At 37.4% G+C, this 22453-nt stretch overlaps 1 long non-coding RNA gene across 2 annotated transcripts in view; it reads right to left on the bottom strand.

Annotated features, from left to right (window-relative positions):
- Positions 1 to 14572: 14572 nt before the first annotated feature.
- Positions 14573 to 22453, bottom strand: part of LOC311222374 — a 32126-nt gene continuing 24245 nt past the window's right edge. For both annotated transcript variants that reach the window (XR_014619347.1, XR_014619348.1), the window contains exons 2-3: positions 16578 to 16737; positions 14573 to 15596 (exon numbers count right to left, since the gene is read on the bottom strand). This is a non-coding gene — a long non-coding RNA (uncharacterized lncRNA). The remainder of the gene's footprint in view (positions 15597 to 16577; positions 16738 to 22453) is intronic.

Here is a 22453-nt window from a genome sequence, read left to right as displayed (position 1 = left end):
TAGAGCTGCTTCCAAATGCTGTATTTTTGACTATATCACAGGGCCCTCAATGAGACAGCAAAAAAATGTATATTTCATCTCCTCAGAACTGAGTATTCCTGTGTATCTGAAATAGTGCACAGCCAACTTTACAACTGTAACTGGTTAGACTTTGAGTCTTTAAACTGAAAACTGCATTTTCAATTCCAACTGAGGATGTGAAATAAGGAATACTTCTAAATAGTAGAATGTAAGACCCACCCTCCTCTGTCTTCACTGCTAACTTGTTCTCCCTCCCTGTTTGAGTGCTTATCCTTCTTTCTCCTGTGGTTTTGTTTGTTTGTTTTTGTATTTTGTTGTTGTTTGTTTGTTTCTTTGTTTCTTTGTTTTGTTATGTTATAAGCCTAGAATGAATATTCTTTATGGTAGGGCCTTTCTTTCATTTATATTTACAAAACTTAGCACAAATGGTGGTCTGAAAATGCAGTAAATGACTTGTGAACATCAGAGAAAAATGGGAAAATGGGTCAAAATTACCTGAATTAAGAAATTTGTTAGGAACAGATAGGAAAATAGAACAAAACAGGAATTGCAAATTAACAAAACCATAAGATATCTATTCATTACAACATGAAAGATGAGTAACCTAGAAAGTACAATTCTAAGAAAGGTAACAAAAAAACTGCAGAAGAGCTTGCAATGAGATGTAACAGCAAAATAGGCCAGTACTTAGGTAAACATCATTTTCCACTCTGCTGGGAAAGTATGAAATATCATCAAAAGAGTTACCCAAAAGCATATGTTAAAAACTTTGAGAAATAAATGAACAATAAGATAGATGAATAAAGCTAAAAAATTGTATCTTGGCTGAACATGCATTATAGAGGGAATAAACAAGAAGATGAGAATGATTTAGAATATCACTTGTGAGTATAAGTAATGGGATGAAATTAAGCTCAAGGTAGTATAAAAGGAAGGTAATTCAAACAAATCCTGATGAATTGATGTTTTGAAGAACCATCTTCCCAGAGGAATGGTGAAACCATGTGAAAATTCAGAGAACATAAATAAAAGTACAACAGGGAACTTCTGTACTGTTGGAAAGATATATGTATTTATTCATCCATACCATCTATTTATTAGAGTACTTTGGCTGAAGACACATGAGGCAAGCCTTCCTTTCCTTATGTGGTAAAAGAAGGCACTACTTGTAGTCAGCATTAGTCCATCTCTGGCAGATTAGCACTCCAGACATGTTGCCCAAAAGTGGGACAGAAATGATGGATCTAGGAAGTGACTGATTTTTGAACCAGTGTGTGCTGGAGAACCTGCTAGGAATAATATAAGCAGATATGTGTTCATGAGCAGTGACAGGAGAAGGATCAGTAAATAACATATTGAGCTCCCAGGATCAAGCAATAAAGGTGTTAAATGGTCTGGCAGGCTTTCCCAGGTCAATACATCACAATGAGAGTTTAGGAAGAGTTTTGAGGGTTGACAATTTTGTGGTTTACTTCTTTTTTCTCTTACTTGAAAGTGTAACATTAAACACTGAGGTATTTATTCCAGAGAAATCTCTGTGTACATTTCAAAACATAAATTTAGCATTTACTCTCACCAAAAAACATAAAGAACAGAAAGGCAGCGTGACTGTCAAGTACCTGTTCCCATACCACCATTTCTAATCTGGCTGCATTTACAATGTTGTAAACAGAAAGAATATTTAAGGCTGACCACAAAACCCCTTGGCATTCTGATCCTACCCTTCCATCATCTATATCTCTGTACAGGTTCTCTCAAGCAGCTATCAAGAAATTGTCACTAACTTCATCTGTTTTGTGGTAAAACCTGTACAAAGAAATAAGTTTTGCACCGAGACAGCTAGCTCTGATTTTTGGTGTCTGAGTGCTCTGTGGTGTGGACCCCTTCCAAGAACGCTCCTCTTCTCCAGATTTGTGTTCTGTGGATTTGCTATTGACCCAATTTCTGCCAGCATTGCTTTGTAGAGGGGAATAGGCAATGTCTGATGCCACTGTAATATATTGAAGCAGAGAAAGAGGCTGTGGCTTGGAAGACTAAAAATCTTTAGTCAGTGAGAGCCTACATACTGCTCTTTATTTGGGATTTATCTGCTATGAAGCTACAGAAGTTCAGTGCTACTGGAATGGGATAACGAACAGTAACTCTCAGGACAGGGAGAAGCAAAGTTCATGTGGAGCAACTGTTTGAATTTGAGTATAAACACTGACCTTGCAGTCCCTATGAAGCTGGGGCATCATATCCTAATCTTTGATCCCTACTGTGTCCAAAAGTTCATTTTAATGCCCAGCTGGGTCCAGCTAGGTTTTTTCACAGGGCAGCACACACTTGATGGATGAGGCAGAGATGACAAATGAATCAATATCATGTTCCCATTTTAAAAGTGTTAATTAGGGAATTAAAAATATTATCAGTACACTTATTCCTGCTTCTTTTTCTGAGTCTAACTAATGCCTGGACTCATCCTCGGTCTTCACATGCCGCTATGTCTTTGTATTTTTGTGAGAAAAGTAAAGATTTAATTTGGGTTATAGGTATTCATATAGATAAAGGCCCACTTTCCACTGAGATAAAATTAAAAGTTAGGGCTTAATTTTCTTAGGGGACTGAAAATCCCAGTTTCAGTAAAACAGGAGGAACTACTGATTTGATTTAATCCTGCATAGACTAGCCAGAAAATTACCTGAGAGCATTCACACCTTTAAGTTTTCCTGTCTTCCTAGTCCATTGGTACCATTAGAAGGTACAGTGTTTTTGGAAGGTCATTCTTGAAACAAAGATTTTTTATTCTTTAAGGTTTTTGTGAATGCCTTAAACAAATATCCATCAGGACAGACTAGGTAAACTCGATGCTTCCATGGAACAGAGTTATGAAATAAATGTGTTCTTTATGGTCCTTTCTGTCTTACTTTCTATTAAGAACTAAAAAAAAAATACACCTGAGAACTGGACAATTCAGTTATGCCACAAAAACGCAAAGAAGCAGGAGTTTAACAGACAGCTTTCCTGGAATTTGGGTACTGAGAGGCAATATTTGAAAAGGAGAAAGAGGAAAAAAAAAAAAAGAAGAAAAAAAAAAGCATGAGGAGCATTGGGGGATACAAAGGCAAAGCTACATGTAGTATATTCAAAGGCATATATTTGTGCCTACAGGAAGCTTCATTCAGCTTTTCATGTAAGATGCTTCCTTATGAGACACTTAAGATCCTTAGGAATTTAATTACCACCTGAGATTTTGCTAAGTGATGGTGGTGCATGTTTGGTGTTAAAGATCACTTATCAATAAGAAGATGAGATAAGGATAATCAAATGATACTCTTTTTGGCTTGCTTAGTGACCCAAGAGAAATGTGTTGATCTCAATTCATTTCCAAGAGGAGAAAAGTCAAAGAAGAAACCACAAAAGTGTCACTAAATGTCTGCTTGCTACTAGGCAACGTACAGAGAGTAAAGATGAATTTTAACTACTTTTTCTTCCTTGCCTGGCCAGGGTTGAGACTTATTGACAGGCATGTGTGAAAAAGCTTCTATTGCTCCTACTTGCTACACCTGATTTTTTGAGAGGGAACTTCAATCTTAAGGGCTGTCAGTTTAGCACCTATAATGAGCATGATATTCATTTCAAAAGGAAATCTACCAAAAAATAAATGACAGGCTAAACTTTGCATCTTTACAAGCAGAACTGGTGATCTCCCAAGATAGTGCTACCAGCCCACACACCCCTCACACTACCATGTGCTGTTGCTTCTTTTCCTTTTTTCCCCAATCTTCCTCATTACATTTCCTTGGCAGAAATTCCACTGTGGATGCTAGCAATAGACTTGCCTTGATGCTGCTCATCACAATCCCCTGTGACAGCTTAATATCTCATTATCAACATTAATAATAAACGTGTGTTTCTCTGAATATGCAATGTGAGAATGGAATATATATATGGGAATTCACGCTGCATTTATTTGAATTTGTAATGGCTGGTATAAATGCAGACTCAAAGTGTTAGGAGTGAAGGACACGATTGGCATGCAGAACCAGACTTGACTGAGAGTTGTGACACAGAGTACCTGTGTGCCTTAGGGCAAGTAATTTGACCCCATACACACCTATTTCCTTGTTCTTTAAATCCCTCTTGCACTTTTAGGGAATGTTTTAAGTTTTGTGCACTACATACTGCGATGTTTAAATACATTGTCCAACCGATACTGGCATCTTAGCCCTTACATGAATATTGGATAGTTACAACTGCAAACTGATAAATATAGAAATAAAAATCTGATATTTGCATTTCTGAGGGCATGTGTTTAACGGCTTATTTTTCATTTACACGCTTTTTAATGATAAATATGACTTTCTGAAGAAAGTCTTTTATTTTTATTCTAGCATAATACTTTTTTATTTAAAAGATCCTATTTTTGAATAAATGCAAATGAAAGTATTTTAGTATAACTTCAAGTACCAAAAGCTGAAAAGCTATTAAAAACAGTTTCATAGAGGAAATAAAGAAGCAGAACATTCTTGTCATAATAGAAAAACTGAGCATGAAAGAAGGTCTTAAAAGAACTAATTCCTATTTTTAATTTCTGAGGATATATTACTTGGTCATTCCATTTCTATTGGCCAGAGTTGTAAAGTTTTTAGAGCTGCCTATAAAAAAAATAGTGGTCTAAAGGCCTGCTCCTTTAATGGACATTGGAGGCTGAAGCTTATTTGGCCTTACTCTGATGGAGGACCTGCTGGTGGACCAAATGCATAGCCACACTGTGGGATTCTGTAACTCTTCTAATACTGTCACTGAGGTAAATTCCTTCATCCATGCCAAAGGAGTACTCCAGCCTAATGACAGCAAACTGTGTTAGCATAACCATATGTAGCCACCCAGGCTGAGTAGCCAGCGAAATGTTCACACTTCAAGAAGTATTTAACAAGAAAGAACAAAATTAACAAATCCCCCAAATAACTCCATTTATTTTTCATGTACAGTGTCATAGTTTTTGCTAGGATAAAGTTAATTTTCTTTGTAGAAACTTGCATGATGCTGAGTTTGGGATTTGTGATGAAAATATTGGTGATAACGCACCAATGGTTTAGTTGCTGCAGAGCAGTGCTCACCCAGAGCCAAGGACATTCCAGCTCTTCCTCGTGCTGCCCTGCCAGCGAGGGGTTGGAGGTACACAGGGAGCTGGGAGGGGACAGAACCAGGAGAGCTGGCCAAAGGGGTGTCCCACACCATGTGGTGTCATGCTCAACAATAACAGCTGTGGGAAAGAAGGAGGAAGTAGGGGATATTTTGGAGTGATGGCATTTGTCTTCCCAAGGAACCCTTCTGTGTGATGAGCCTTGCTTTCCTGGACATGACCAACACCTGCCTGCTGATGGGAAATAGCAAATGGATTCCTTGGTTTGCTTTGCTTGCACGCATGACTTTTGCTTTACCTAGTGAACTGTCCTTACCTCAACTCATGAATTCTAGCACTTTTACATTTCCAATTCTCCTTCCCATCCCACCTGGACAGAGTGAGTGAGTGGCTGTGTGGTGCTGAGCTGCCTGCTGAGGTTAAACCACAATGTATAGTTTGACAGTGGATGTATTAGTCTCTTCAACTCTATTCTCACCTCAGTCTATCCTGGCTGTCAGATTTTGAGAAGAGATTATCTGAATGTAAAAGAAAAGATCTTTCAACATAGGGAGAATATCTGGAAAACAGTAGATTAAGTCAGGAAGGTGCCACTCTGATGGCAGTGTCCCTAAGCATTTCCCAAGACAAATTCTTGTATGAAGCAGCTCCTACATAAAGTTCAAAATATGAGATTGTTGAGTATACTCAGTCTAGAAATAAGTCCAGTTGAGACAGAAATATTTATGTGTGCTTAAAGTGTTACGAAACATCAAAATGGAATGCTAAACTTTCTAAACAGAAGGGAAGATATGCACACAGAATGCCAGCACCTAGGATTTTATCTGCTCTCCTTTGGAAAAATAAAAAAAAAACAAGTGTTTCAAAGTATTGTAGAAACTTTTTAAAAACACAACTGCAGTATTGTTTAGTCCTTCACTAAAATATAAATTCAGCTGCTCCAGTTTCATCTGAAGAATGATGAAAACAATAGGAGTTTTTCAACTTACTGAGTTAAAAAGTGAGGAAGGCAAAAATTCAAGGCTGAACTCTCCTCTTCTCCTCAGCCCAGATCTCTTCCCCCACCCCTCCACCACCCTTTTGAATTCACACTAGATTCACACTAGAACAACTATCATTGTTCTTTGAAACTGAGTCGTCTACAAGATGAGAGTTAAACAAGCACAAGTGAATCTCATGAAGAAAGGACTGAATATAAACAAAAACTTGTTTTGAAGTTGTTGTTTTTCTTACTGAAGAACATTTATTCCCTAAATTGTAACTCAAGCCTGAAACTGTTTTCAGAATAGAAATGTGTTCAGAAATACACCAGAATGAAGAATATGCAAGATCTAATAATTTCCACATAAATTTGTCAGGAAGTATCAATATGATCAAGCAGACATAATTAGGAAGGTGTCTAATACCAAAATACTTCAAAAATCCATGCTCCAGGGGCCACAAGTTTGATGAGCTTGCAAAAGATCTTCGAGCAATGGGATCAGAGAGAAAGGAAGAAAGGCAACAGACTTGGTCTCATTCTTCAATCACATTTCTTATATTTAGATATTTAAATAAGGAGACAACAGAACATATACACCTTACATGCCAATTTTGTGTGGATTTGTCCTTTTAAGGGGATATTTAAACCAGTTTTAGCTGCTGTAACTAATTCAGTTTCCTTGACATAGGTACATCCATGGCTGAGATTAAGCTACCCAACGACGATACTTGACATCTGCATAGCTGAACCATTCTTCTTTGGCACATAAGCAACCCCCACAATGTGCCACCTTCTCTCTTCTCTTGCTTTAGAGAATTGCAGGATTCCTAAAAAGATTTCCTGCATATTCGTATTCTATTCCTTCTAATATCCTCAAAAGAGTGGCCTCAAAGTTAGTAGCCTCCCACCAATATGATAATCATGTTAATTCATGTCATGATTTGCTTGTGTCCTCACACCTGGAAAGCCTCAAACTGAAACTGAAACTGGCCAAAAGCTGTGTACTTGATTTAATCTTCTTTTCCCGCCTAAATCATACTTTAAATCACAGATTTTCCAGAGACCTGTTTAGACAGTTGGATCAGGACTGCAGAGCTTAAACCTGGTGAAGAAGGACTAAGCTGAAAAACTACCGCAGTACAAACTTGGTTAGTATCTGAGTATCACTCTATTACGAATATTAAATAACAGAGATAATAACCCTGTTTTTGCCAATTTTTGTTCTGCTTCATTCAGCCTAAGCAGAATGTATTGTGATCTCCAACCATCCATGAAACCCTGGAATGTCTTGCTAGCTGGTGTTATTATTAACACATGAAAAGCATCAGGAAGTGCAATTCTTAGTAAAGAAAATTTTATTAAAAAAAAAAAAAAAAAAAAAGCAGTGTAAAAGTTTAGCTTGGCTGCCCAAGGAATTCACTGTTTCTCCATCTGTCTGTCTGTCCAGCTGTCTGTTTAATGGTTCCCTTTCCTCTACCAGTAATAACTTTTGAATTTATTAGCCATTTCCAAACTTTATTGCCAAAGGAGTCTTGTTATAAAGACAGCCCAGTTCTTGTATGATTGTCCATTTTTATTGAAGATCAGCACATCTGTCAGAGAGAGGTGGTTGAGCTAGCATCACACTGAGGGAGAAGACTGAGGGAAAGCTGATAGCTCTCTCACCTATCTGGTCTGTCTTGACCAACAAGCTTTTGTGTGTATGATAGCCATTCTGCACAAACATAATTGTGAATCAACTGCAACACATTCTGGCTCTTGCCCAGAGAACAAGAGGTGAGTGCTGAAGGGGCTTGGCAGAGCTTTGTAAAGGGAATGAGGCCATCAAAAGTATGTTAAGGAAGGGGAATCCAATGTGTAGTATAAAAGTCTTTAGAGACCAAGCTAAGTGAATTGCAGATTAATACCAAATTAAACTCAAGTTAAAATACCACAACTTACTTAATGGTGAAGCCTTAATATGTTTCCCTTGCATCTTGATGTGCTATTGAAAAGAATATTTTACTACAATGCAAGTATATTTGGTTGAAGAACATATGTTATAGAGCCTGGAAGAGATAAAATACGTCCCACACTTCTAGCTTACAGAAATTAGCAGGCTATGGATTTTAGGTCTACACTACCCACTTGATCCTAACCATCTTTATGAATTAAATCAAACCTTCTGCTGGCTCTGTGAGGAAGCTTGTCATGAATAAAACATTTTAACTCATATTCTTGTAGCAAATCACTTGGAATGAGGATAAATATGAAGAGGATTAAAAAGCCTCTTTGTGATTGACACTAGCTGACCAATAATTTAGAAGACCCTCAGACAACATCTTCCCACAGAACTACTAAGTTCCTGTTAAAACATTGGAGTTTTATGTGCATTTGCAGTAGGGTTAGGATCATAGCATGTACTTACTCTTTGGGCTGATATAATGCTAGGAAGAAACACCCAGCCTTTTCATCCCATTCCCATGAAGAAAGATCTCTGCTCTTGCTTTTCCCTTCAGAGTCTGTGCCTATAACACATCTCTACTGATACTGAGAAGACCAGTTTCTGTCATGGGGAAATATGATACAGAGGCTGTAGCAAGACTTGCCTCAAACAGGGCACTGGTTCCACCAATCAATATGGTAAGGATAACAAGCCCTGCTGTGAACAAGGAGATAAAAGTAGGAAATGTGAATGGTGCATGTTTTTTGCATGTTTTTTTGGAACAGGAAAAGGAAAAAAAAAAAAAAGGAAGGAAAAAAAAAAAAAAGAAAAATTAGTCTAGAATGGAATCAAGACAGACATGTTTTCCAGCAAAGATGTGAAAAACTGAAAATCACTACTCATCAAAAATATTTCATTAAAAGGCAAACTTCAGTTCATCTTAAAAGCATCTTCTACATTGTTAGAGGAAGCCATTTCTATTTTGGATTGGCACCTCATGCTGCTGCATATTTTTAATGGTGGTTACAGAGCAAACGCACACAGCAGGTCTCTCTCTGCTGACTTGGCACTTGTTGGATCCCCCTGGATCCATAAGCGCAGTTCTTATTCATCAGTTCTGCACACAAACGATTGTGTGCAGCAGAGCTCAGCCTTCACAGAAAACAATAAATGCTTTTGAAATTGTGTTGCTTCAGTCTGAATGCTCGTTAGATAAGTCTGCTCTGGAGCCAAGGGACACTTAATGATAGTCTCACATAGGTTTGATATTCTCTTTTAGCTATATAAAGTAAATTTTAGGTTTTGTGCAAGGTCTCAGATAAACTGCTGTGGAGAATGGTGTCTTCATTCTCTCCACAGAGATCTGTTGAGACAGCAAAGAAAATTTTCTTCCAGTACCTTATTCTGGAGTGAAGTTTCTATCGGTTTCTCTGACTTTTTGTGGCCCAATCAATTCATGCATTGCACTTCTGTGGCAGAAGAAATATTTGTTCTGACTTTTGATCTGGTGAAGCTTTTCATTTAAAAACAACAGAACTTATGTACTTCGATGAAGACGTCAGTATTCATTAGAAAATAATGACTTCTCAGGGCAATAGTAAAAGTCTAAATTGCCCTGTCTTAACCTGTATATAACACTCCTAACAGCAGCTTGTGTACTTACAAAAAACAGGTTGATGTTTATTCTTCTTTTTAAACTGAAATAATCCTTAGGAAACATGGAAATGGTTTATTGTTCATCAACCTCATGTGACGTAGCTCTAGCTGGAGTATCACAGATACCAATCTCACCGATTCTGTGTGACGTACTATTAATGAATCCCTTCCCTCTCTACTTACTCTGTCTGTGAGTGTACTTCAGGTGTTGATTTGTTAGTTGCCATCATCTGCATTATTTCAACAAAGAGCTTTTTCTTCTAGATAATAAAGTGGTTACAGTTTCTAAAGTCAATTATAGCCCTGCATATGAAATAGTTAACAACGATAACAACAACAACAAACAGTTAATTTAAAGTGTAGCTCTGAACATAATTTACAGCATACTTTATGTATTTAGATTGACTGCATCTTGGGATGCTTAAATCTGAAACAGATGGTCAGGTGATTTGAAAATCAGTCAAGGAAATCTGGAAATTAGCTCAGAGCCACATGAAGGAATATTTGCTAGATTGAAACTGAAAAAAAGATGGGGCTGTTGATTGGACTAGAGGGTAAATGGGAATACAATAGACGGTTGGTTTCCTAGACTGAAAGAATCATTTTGGGGGTTATAAAAATGATATTCACCATGATACATGCTTAGGAAAAGATAGACGCATTCTGACAGGCAATGCTTAGTTGCAGGCAGCATAAAATTGGTGCCAATATAGAAACAGGAAACGTATCTTATAAATAAACATGACTAAATGTATGAAGACTCCAGGAATGTGAAGTGACAGTTAAAGTGGCACCTTGTGGTTCATCAGATTTGATCCCACTGTGTCAATGTCACAGTGGCAGCTGGTATCAAGAATCGCTGGTAGGGAAGAGGATAATAAGCTGCTCTCCTCATCCTTGCCATCTTTCCTAACCAAGTTATTCATATGTATGGGGGGTTGAAACTGGGACAGTAGTTTTGAAACGGAGGGAGCAGATAAAAGAAGGGATGTCTAGGTTCACTATTCTCAGATCATGCCCTCAAGGAAAAAAAATAAATAAATAAAATAAAAAAGTTAAGGTGTTTCAGCAGAAGGTAAGGAAGAAGAAAATAACACTTATCCATCCATAGGAACACCATTTCTTTTTTGAATTCTGATCTATTCTCTCTCGTCCAGCCCTGCCCTAAAATAACCCTGTTTTGTGTTGTGCATGCAGCATAATTGACCTGTGCAGTTGGCAGTGACAGAATGTGGCTTCAAATCCCTTCAAGCAGAGTCAAGTCTCCTCTAAGCTAGCTGAGGGCTTTCAGCCATTTAGTTATGGGGTGAAGAAAGTGAGCAGCAACACCTTCTCCTTCTCCCATTTGGTGTCTGAGTCTCCTCAGGCTATGTGTGGGGCACCTACTACACTTCATCTGGATGCTGAGCTCATACAATGAGACTATGAATGGAGGCACAAGAGTTTTGTGAAACATACTAGCTGGAGAAGGTGATAATCGTCAGGTACAGCCCTACTAACAAGGAGCTACCCACCAATACCGATGATGCCTTTTGGCTAACTCCACCAGATGAGTCAGAATTGCTTTCTTTACTGATGGATTTTATTTTGGTCTAGGAGACCCTCATGTCTTACTTGTTCAGTCCATGCACTATACCATACTTTTCTTTATACACCACAGAGAAACTCCTGTGCAAGCACATTGTGAACACAGCTTAATGTTTGACATTAGCTTGTCAAAACCTTAGGTGGTGCACATGCCTTTCAGGATACAAGGAATACTGATAACCCAAGATAATAAGGAGCCTTCTAAAAACTTTCCATGGATTGTCAATAGCCACATGAAATGGAGATAGGTTGAAAAGACATTTATTTCCAGCCATATCTGGAGACTGCCACTTCTAACTGTATGTTAGCTACAGGACTTTGCAGAAATGTCAGCACAGGGCATGAATCTAGGTGAAAGACACTTCTCTCCTCAAAGGTGGTATCCCTAACACTCGTACCTACACACTCTCAAGCACCAGCAACTGATTATTTAATGTCTTTTCATGAGTGCTTTATTTATATTAAAAGTGGGAACGCAACTGTTGAAAACATGCAAGTCAACTTTTCATTCTCTTCAAAAGCTATTAATTTTATTACAATATATACGTGGCATTTGTACATATTTATCAATATTTGAAATGAAGTCAGTAAATTTTCCTGTATATGCATGTATATTTATAACTTAAGCAAAAATATGCCATTTCCATGTTCTTATCTGCAGTGAAATAGCCTGTGAGCAAATTCCACTTTCTTTTTACTGTTTACTCAGCACAGTGAAAGAATATATTGATGGCTAAGTTTCTGTCTTTCTTCTCTACAGTTTAAGAAAATGGATGCCTACTCTTACTAATCTTGAGTATTTTCCACATTGTCCTATAAATTGTCACTGCAGCTCTGACCTTCTTGTAAATGTAAAGGTAAAAAGAATTTGACATATTTATTTACAGCCATTTCCAAAACAGCTGTGCATCCACATGCTCCCCATAAGAGTTTTCTGTTCTGTAGGTGTTTCAATCATAAAACAATGCAGCTGGCATATAAAAACAGATCCATTTCAATAGCTGAATTTCTTAATAGGATGACTGAAGCCATTATTAAAGCCTATGATGTAGATCTTACTCCCATTAATCTTTTCCTTACTGTCCTTTAGTCACGAGTTGTGCTGCTGACTTCATCTGAAACTGTAAATATGAAACAGCATACCATATCACATCATTCCCATTTCTTTTATTCATTTATCTGTTGCTGGCATGTGAAAGACCCTACATAATTGGTCACTTTGTTAATGAATGAATAGTGTAGACCTGGAAGCAGCCTGGTGTAGACCTGGAAGCAGCCAGGCCCATCCAGAGCTGTGAAGTCTTGGGTTCTGACCTGGGTCCTTTGGCATCAAGACTTATCAGCTCACTGGAAGAATGTAGGTAGTCCCACCGAGTAAAAAAAAGATTGATGGCTTGATCCTCTGAAGCTTTCACTGCTGTGAAGACCACATGTGCTGAAACACACGGGAGAACCCACTGTTGCAAAGCTTTTAAATTATTCTTATCTTCATAGCTCAGCCACATGAGAATACTTTAGCCCCTGAAATAGGAGAAAGCAGAACCTCTGTCTAGAATGTGTTTTTAATAATTTCTTAGGTCAGATGTCCAGCTAACTATGTTATGGGCTAATTAGCATCCCTAAACATAAAGAGATCATTTATACAAATTGGTGAGATAGAATAGAAGGAAAACAAAATAAATGTATGAGACCATTGCTCTCATACAGCATGACAGAGAACTGCCTGTTACTATCAAAAGTTAAAGTGGAAAATAAATAGCCTAGGGACAATTCATGTCCCTCATAATAGACACTTATCACTTGCATGATACCCAGAGCCACCAACTAGGCTTAGAATAAAAACAGGTGGCCTTAATCAACATGAGATGAAGTTGATGCCAACTTATATGAGATGGACTATCCACAAATCACCCTCAGCCTCTCAAATGGCCAAGTGCTAAAGATCATCTGTGCCACTGTGAAAACTTTACCCATATAACCCTTTCCCCAATATCAAGGCTACTGTCCTCTCTTTATAGTAACAGCTTACCAAACTAAAGAAATTTGGGGTTTTGAGCATTGATTTCAGAGGATTTCATCTGTATTTTAATGCTTGCACAGGCCCAAGGCTCACGCTTAGACCCAAATCCCACTACTGTTGACATTTGCCAACATGATGGCTAATGCCATGAAGGATGCCAGCTGGCTTGTCAGGATGGATAGATGACTAGGAGCTCTTGGTCAAGCTCATATTCCACTGCATCAGGCAGAAGGATCACAACTGTGGGCTCACAACTAGGCACAATATCAAAGAGACTGTAGCAGTACTCTGAGTGTTACATGGGATTAGCTTTGTGTCTAAATGACTGCCTAGAGACAATCATCTTGAGGAAAGACTACCACAAACCTCACCAGCTATTGCTACAGCTGCAATGTCCATGTTTCTGCTTTGCCTTCACTAAGATAAATACTCAGCAATGTGTGTTGAAACCAGTGAAGAATGGCTTCTCAAAAGAGGCACTTCACTCACTGCTGCAGAGAGGATGAAAGAGCAAACTGTGAATGTCAGGAGCTGGTCAGATCTCTTCATGCATGATCAGAGAATCCACAAGCCCTCCTGTGCTACTTATGCAATTCTTGGAGAAGATGGGCTGAGGACAAGGTGTATTATTGTAGCACTCTAAAGTGCATCAATTACATGTCAGATTTATTTTTATTTTTTTTTAACTTAGACAAAAATGTCAAATACATTTTTGTTTAACATAATAAATAATTTCAACATAATAAAAAGGTTATAAGAATTAGGATAAGGACAATACTTGATTTATAAAATGCCTAATAATTTCAGATGGGAAGTTACGAACCTATACTTTTAACCCAGTATAGAAACAGTAAAGAAGACTCTTTTTTTTTAATGACTTCAGTCTTGAACATATTTTACCACCAATACAAAACTGTTCTTGGGTAAGTTGCTCATTGTAGAGATTTCTGGTTTCCTGGCAATTAAACAAGAAAATAATAGTTATTTTTACAGTTAACAATTACTGCTACTGACAATAATTATCATAATGCTTTATCAGTAAAAATCATTCTGATTTAGGCAGAAGCACCAAATTGTCAACAAGACAAATTTTCTCAAGATGAAATTAGTTTTAGGAAGTATTTTATTTTCATATGATTCAATGAAATAGAAGAAGTGTATATGCCAAACTGATGATTAGACTATAAAAAGTCTCAACAATTCATATGTAATAACATGCATTTATTTATAAGGTTACAAAGCCTGAAAAGTTCTTAGTGTTACAGACTAGATACTTGAGAGTGAACATAAGGCTGTCTGGATCACAGTGTCCTTTTAGTAATTTATGATTAAATCATGCTACAGATAGCAAATAAGGCTTTTATTACTGGAAAATTATTTCATCTAGCACATAAAATTGCTAGAAAATTCCTTTCTTAATTACAAATTTTACTCAGTTCTTTGGTACTATCATGCAAATTTTTCCTCAGAAGAATGAGCATTGAAAAAATAAATTAGAAAAAAATATATCACAGGTTTATGAGCTTGAAAAAACTGTTATATTTTACATTTTTCATAAACGCACTGTAGGTGTAAGCTAAGGAAAAGAAGTGAAAGATCACAGATTCAGATATGTCAGACTGCTGTCATTTGCTTCAATGTAAAATGATCTTGTGGTTAAAAATAAACTGGGCCGCATGAAGGCCACATTCTCTAACAGTCGATCTATGGGTCTTGGATTAAGTCCCAAAAAATCAGCCTGCCTCAATACTAGTGCTATTCTCCTTTGAGGAATATCATGTAATACTTTCATGCTATGGTTAAATATAAACATTAAACAAATTTAGAGCACATCAGGATGGGACTAAAAATATTTATTAAAGTACCTATATTTCTCAGAGCAGAGTGGAACTTAGTCAAGCTCCAGATTCTCCGCTACTCTGTTAATAGGGTTAACCCACTCTCAGTTGGTAGAAGTGAATTAAAGAAATAAAAAAGGTTTTCTTGATGCCCTACAATATTGTGGGGAATAAAAAAGAAGATCAACAGATGTAGTTCCTCAACATCCCGATATGCTAGAGTAGCTTTATAAAGGAGTAAGACGCCTTTTTTTTTCTTTATCCCTTCATTTGTTGCTGTTGCCATCTAGTGTTTCTTAGGGGGCTGCTGGGAATAATGTTGACTTCTGCCCAGTTTTGTCATCTCTCTTTTAATCCAGTTCCATCACACTTAGTTTTTCAGATATGTGGAAATGATCCTTCTGTCCACACCTTTTTCACAACACCTTCCGCGAGCTTCCCTATGAATAAAAATAAACCCAGTTGACATCAAGCCATAATTTGCATGAGCTAGTTTTGCCAAATTCTGGAGAATTTGCTTGGGATGCATTCCAACACACAAGAAGTTGAGAAAAAGCATCTCAAGGTCAGCACAAAGAAGGAGTGTGTAAGAAAGAGAGGAGTAACCAGACTCATCATCAGGATGTCTCATATGACAAACAGAATAGCAAAAACCCTGCCACTTGCACAACTTTGTTCTGTAACTCATGCTCTGGGTGGTCAGTGCAGCAATACACACTTGTTTGCATGACTGACTCATGTCCTCACACCTGCTACTGCTGACATGGTCTCTGCCCTTGCAGCTCTGGCTGTTTGTGGCTGCAGGTCACAAGTTTGGATATTTTGTACATTCTGTGCCTGTTGTCATGAGAGGCATGCTAGAAATCTACCCTGCACAGCATATTATAGCTGACAGGCTGGTCACAGATGTGTTGCCATTTCTGCTGCTCAGGAGCTCCTTACAAGATTGTACTTATTCTGTGCTGTAGTCAAGAAGGCTTTTGTTAGTGTCCTGTACTGTGCTGAGGCATTAAATGAAATGTTTCTACTGAATTTCAAGACATATGGCAAGATCCCACTGGCTATATTACATATAGGAACATAAGCTGTCATTCATAGATCACAGAATCACAGAATTTTCTAGGTTGGAAGAGACCTCAAGATCGAGTCCAACCTCTGACCTAAAAATCTTTCATTTCAAAATGACCTAGATCTGACCTAGATCTTTCATTTCAAAAAGTTACTCCATGTAGTAACCTGCCAACAAAAGAATCTGTTATGGTAAATGTGCTTGGTTTCTGGTCTTCTTTCATCTGTGTATGGGGTCCTGCCCTACAGCATCCTCATATGGTGGTACCTTGAAAGCATGTCTGTATTCCCTCATTGTTATTTCAGAGAAGTGGGTCACATCTTGCGCAGATTAGGACCATGAAGGCAATTACCTTTAATTGCATCCTACCAATATTGCATCTTCTCCTTCACCTTGGAAGTGCAAGCACTATTACTGGCACAGCTGTGATGTAGTCAGATACTCAATATGGCCTCACTTTTTGTTCTTTGCCTCCAACACTTTATTAGCTCTATTCACATGCTTTGCTGCAACTGTAAGAAGAAAAAAAAATCATTACAAGAACATGACAGCTTACTTTTGGTAACGTAGGAACAGATTGGCTTGTTCTTGTTTGGTTTGAAGTTGTCTTCCTTTGGCTTAATATTCATTATATAATTCTCAGCTGGTAAAACATTTTCACCCAAACCTGCTTTATTGTACAAGGAACACTTCTGATTGTTCCTTTGCCCTGGTAACTCCTAAAGTGGGTACTCCCAGTTAAATCATCTCATCTCATGCACTAAACCTGGAGCTCCATAGCCAGAGCTGCCCCTCAATAAAGATGGAGTGTGTCCAGTTATGATCCAAGCAGTAAATCTGGTCAATAAGGTACAAGAGGAGATGTAAGAACAACTTCATTTTCCATAAAGCACTATAGACCCCACTTAATAACAGGTTCTGGTGTTTTCAAGGACATTGCTTTGACTATTGAGTTTTTGCCTTTTTTTTTTTTTTAATAAATAAATGAAGGTCTTTGTTAGATTAGCAACACACACAGCAATTCATTTCTTTGATTTAATTCATACTGGTACCAGAAAGGAGGAAGTGCAGTGTGATAATGGGACTCCTCAAGAAAATAATAAATAGATAAGATTTTAAGAAACAGATGAGGTTTCCAAATCCTAATGATTTTTACTAATTATTTCTGTACCATCCTTGTTTGGACAACTCCCAGGGAATGCAGCCTTTAACTGTGGTATTTTGAACAGCAAGATGGACTTCTAGGGAAGTTTGTAGGAGCAAAAGTAGTTCAAAAGAAAGTGGCAGCTATGGAATTTTTCTTAGATAAGATAGAAAATCACATCAATAAATGACTTGCTGCTGGTGAGCAAAGTTAAAAGAGCAGCTCCCCTCCTTGAGTTTTCTTTCTTGTCCAAGTAATTAATGTATTATTAGCCTCAGAAAAGGAGTGGGTAACCTTGTCTCTTACTAAGAGCAACCTTGCTAACATTTACCTTACCTTGGAAAAAACTAACACTTTTTATTTCTTTAGCGCATTTCACCACAAAAGGACAGAGTTGGCAGTCCTTAATGCAAGCAATACGTAGAGCAAAATCCTGATGCACCTTTGAAGGGAAAATGTTTTGGCTAGGGCACAGCAGTTAATTAATATTTTTTTGTTCACAGCACTACAGCTCCCTAGCCAAGGTCAGGGCTGCATTGTGCTGAGCACTATGTAGATTCACAGAAGGAGCAAGTTGCTGCTCAAAGCTCAATAGAAAGAAACGATAAAAAGCTAGAGGGCAAAATGGGAGCTCAGTGAAAGTAGGTGTAAAAAATAGCACTTGTCACATGAGTTGCTAGGGTTCTGCCCAACTTGTCATGCTCACAAAACCTATCAGGTAACACAAAATTCAGTGATTTTAGGCTATACTCTAAAGGGGAGAGGTGTAATATCAACTTCATTATCCTCCTGAAAGAGTGGTGGATAGCTATAGTCAGAAATCAGTTGGAGAGTACAACTGAACTAAGTGAACTTCTTGGCTTTTGCAAAGCTGAATGCTGCATTTTTATTCAAAACAGAACAATCTAAGTTGCATGTGTAGGAAATGCATGGTTTCCTCAGAGTGAGTGTTACCATGCTGAAACACTGGCCTGAATCAAAATGAGTTTTGCAAGCAATATTGAAATGGAGATTCTTATATAATGTATATCTCTGGGAATCTGGGTATACGTGGGTAATGAATGTAATACAATTTTAATGAGAATTTCATTTTATGACTCAGGATACAAGAAGACATAACTTCTCCTAATATAATTACCTTTGATTAATCTGTGGGAGTTATTAATTTCAGACAAAAGTTTTGCTTTTTCAAATGTCCAGACTAATGAAATTACTCTTATTAGTCTGGGGGTAGATGATGACACAGATATAATAGGCACTGAAACAGATGTATTGGACAGCTTACTGGAAATTGAAATTACAGCAAATGAATATTGCACATTGACCCATGAGCACAGCGGCCACTTTTCCAACAAGAATTCTTTTATCTCCCCTCTGTTAGTACTCTTAACATACATGCAACACAATCTACTTTAAGCTATTACCAAGCACCTCTCTGAAACACAAAGCAGGAATGAGAAGGAAGGACTATTAAAGGAACAAAAGTATTCCACCCAGGCATATTACCATTATAATTTATATTCTGTATTCTGATAGTGGCCAAGAGGGTGAAAGAAAATTGGACTCCATTATGGGAGGAGTTGTTCAGACTCTCAAGAAAACAGTCTGAGCCCAGAAGAATTCAAAATCTTATTTCCAGCAAACCAAACAAATGAATACAAGAAACAGTAGTAGGGAATCCAAAAAGAGCTTATGAGGGAGCCTGTATTAAGGAATGATATAGTGAAGGATGTTACAACTGTTTAATCTGTTTGCTTCCAACCTGCTCTGTCTTGCTACACATCCCCTCTGTTAAAAATGTCCAGGAAGTAAAGCTACTTGTCTGCCTTGAACTGATGGATATTCCTTGTTTGAGGTGATGCCTTTTGAACTGAGGAGAATTTCTGACCCTCATGGGAGCATCCCAAACAATGTAGCTGGATTACAGAGCAGAAGCAGACCAGCAGTGAACCTGAAGCACAGACAGAGACTGGTAAACTTCTAAAGAACAAGAAAAAAAAAAAAAAAAAAAAGAAAAAGAAAAAAAGACTTTCCATAGTCCAAGTGCGTCCGACTCCTGTAGTACCCAGTGAGGTACCGTAAATTACCAAACTGAACCCAATGCTATAAGAACCAGAGCTGGAAAAGAGGGGGAATCTGAGTGCAAATCCATTTATTTTTATTTTACCTAACAGATTTTTTTATTTGAATGTTCATTTAAAAATTCTACTTTAGAAGCTATTTCTTGCTTGTGTTTCCATAAGGCCATCTGTGATGACGGAGAGCCTGTTTGGTATCTGTGGTGTGCTCTCCATCCAACTCAGAGCTCCGACTTACTTCAGGTACTGGCACAGCCATGTTCATAGCTATATCAGCTGTAAAGCAAATGATAAAGTCTACAAATAATAAGAATCAGAATTTCAGATTGCTTGTGCCATACTCCATACCAATGCATAAGAAATCCAATTAATTTGACATATTTCATATGCAGGAGGAGCAAAGTACGTGGTCAGAGGATGAAAGCCTACACAAACAAGTTACTAAATGAATTTATCTCTGAGAAAAAAGAAAAAAAAAAAAGTTATAATTTGAAGTCCTCACTTAAACAAAGTTTGCACTAATTTTCAACAAGTTCGCCTATAAAGGGCTAGGAGAAAATCAACTATTATTAATACTTGCAAAGGTACTAAAATAAAATATTATGAAAGATTATTGCTTATATCTAAATGTAAAATAATTTCCGTACATATTCGTACTTTGGGGCACAAACATTATGAATGTGTCTTCTCTTTCAGGCATTATTTTTCCTCCAGCATGTTTACCGTTATCTTTCCATATTTGTCATTGCTAGCAAAGTCTGTCTCCAGTTGTGTCTGCATTTCTGAACGTCCTACATGCAATATATTAGGTGAAGACAATATATGAGCAATTTCCTTGCTTTCTTTCTGTATTTCATACTGGAAGCCTTCCTTTGAAGTCTTTACCAAAACCACAAGGAGATTTTATTTATTTATTTATTTATTTATTTTTGTTAGATTCTCCTTATAACTGTACTTCACTTATTTTTAAGTCAACTAACTTCCAATTACTTATGTAGGTGTTTATACGCCAACAAACTTATAAGTCAATTTCTCCTTGAAGTTGCTGGGAAGGGAGCCAAAATATAGCTTTGTGTAGAGTGCTATGTCTCGCCCACCTGACATATCAAAGCTGAGCTTTGGAAGAAACCCTCTCATTTTGGGCTCAAGAGTACCTGGAGACTAGCACATGGTAGAAACAGGGCAATGACTGTACTGGAGCTCCTATGACCTTGGTTTAATTTCTAGATGCTTTCTGTGACCTTTTGTATGGGTTTTGGTACATTATTTAATAACTGTTGGTCACTGGTCCCCTTTACAAAATGCGACTAATGCAACACTCAAAGGCCAATCCTTTGAGTTCATTTTGTCTCAGGAGGTAATACACTCTTCAGAGGGGGATCCCCACTCCTTGAATGACAGTGAGGTTTTGCTCATAATTCTAAATGTTCTTGTAAGACAAATTATTAACACAAAAGCCAGATAATCCCTTTCACCCTTTTAGAGAGGAACATTCTGGGGCCTTGATTTGTACTGTTCTTATAGGCATCTACAATAAAGATTAAAATAACCATCCTACTTGAAAATTGCAAGAATCTTACACTTCTAATACTTCCCTAAAAAATACCTCACTGTCACCTCCTGTCTTTTAATTATGTGGCCTTGTTAAGCATTAAAACAAATATCATTTACTTACTTAGGCATTCCTATTATCAGTGATTCATATGTACCTCACAACTTTGTGATACAGGCAGTTTTGCATTTTCCTTGTCAGCCTAGAAGTAAGCATTCTATAGAACAATCCTACTCTGTTTCCCAAATTACAGCACAGTAATTGGCTCGTAGCTCCTAGTCACGAATGAGTTTTTGTATCTCCTACTTTGTTTTCTTCTCTCTTTCATTTCTATATCTACATCTTCATTTTAAGTTAAGAGCTGAAGAATTATTCAGCAGCACAAACCAACAATTTCTCTTCCCTGTAAAACTTTCTTTGCCATTTTAGCACATTACTAAAGATGTCAGAAAATGTGTGCATTAAAGACTGTATGTACAGGAAGCCAAATTTTAAAACTACATTGCAGAATCTACCAAGTAAACTTAGCTGCAAAGCATATAGATAGTAGAATGCTGAAACGCATGATAAAATATACTGCCTTTTAGATAACACACTGATAAGGGTGGCCCAAAGGCTAACTGAAGATGATCCCCAATTATAACAAAGCACCATTCTGTATTAGTGATACTAATGAGCAATGAAATTAGACAGTGAAGCTCAAATGAAAATGATGATATACATCTACAAATCTCATTATTCAAGTGGTATGGAACATTCAACATAGAAACAGATCTGACAGTAAGAGTATTAATTTATCTTTAAGTTTTCCCTTCACATTAAAACTTTTGCACATCTTGATTTCTTGAAGACATCCTGAAATGCATAATTGGCAGCATGCCACTGAATGTGTAATGCCTCTTGTGGTAAAAGGTATATAATTTTGTGTCCCATATTGTCTCTGCATCATAAAATTAGCCAAGGATTATGTATTTCAAAGCAAGGGACTGAGCTCCAGCATATCGAAGCCATCTGCTGAACGAATCAGACAAAAACTGCCACAGTCACCAAACCACTAGATACTGCCAGCTTTACCTAAAAGGAAACACAACATGTCACACTAGTCTGACATTCCCTGTTGTCAAAAAATATGACTTGCATACTGATCCAGCAACCATCTGAGCAGCTTTAAGCACGGAGATGGTTTAGACTGATTTTGTCAACTGGACTGAAATAGAGAAAAAGTCAAAAGACCTAGGATCAAAGTGTTCCAGCTCTAGTTTGTGGATCTGCTGTTCTCAGTAAAGGCCATTCATTTTGCATGGCCAGGTTCAGACAAAGGTCTCAAAGATGAAAACCTAAAATATGTAACAAATAAATCAACTTAAAAAAAAAAAAAAAAGTACTATTCTGTCAAGGCAGTCATCAACAAGGATCTGAAATAAAAGTGTAACATTGAAAAGACATTGCCTGGC

The sequence above is a fragment of the Netta rufina genome (assembly GCF_964035555.1).
Source record: "Netta rufina genome assembly, chromosome: 2".
In the NCBI taxonomy this organism is placed as follows: Eukaryota; Metazoa; Chordata; class Aves; order Anseriformes; family Anatidae; genus Netta; species Netta rufina.
This window is presented reverse-complemented; position numbering and strand designations above follow the sequence as displayed.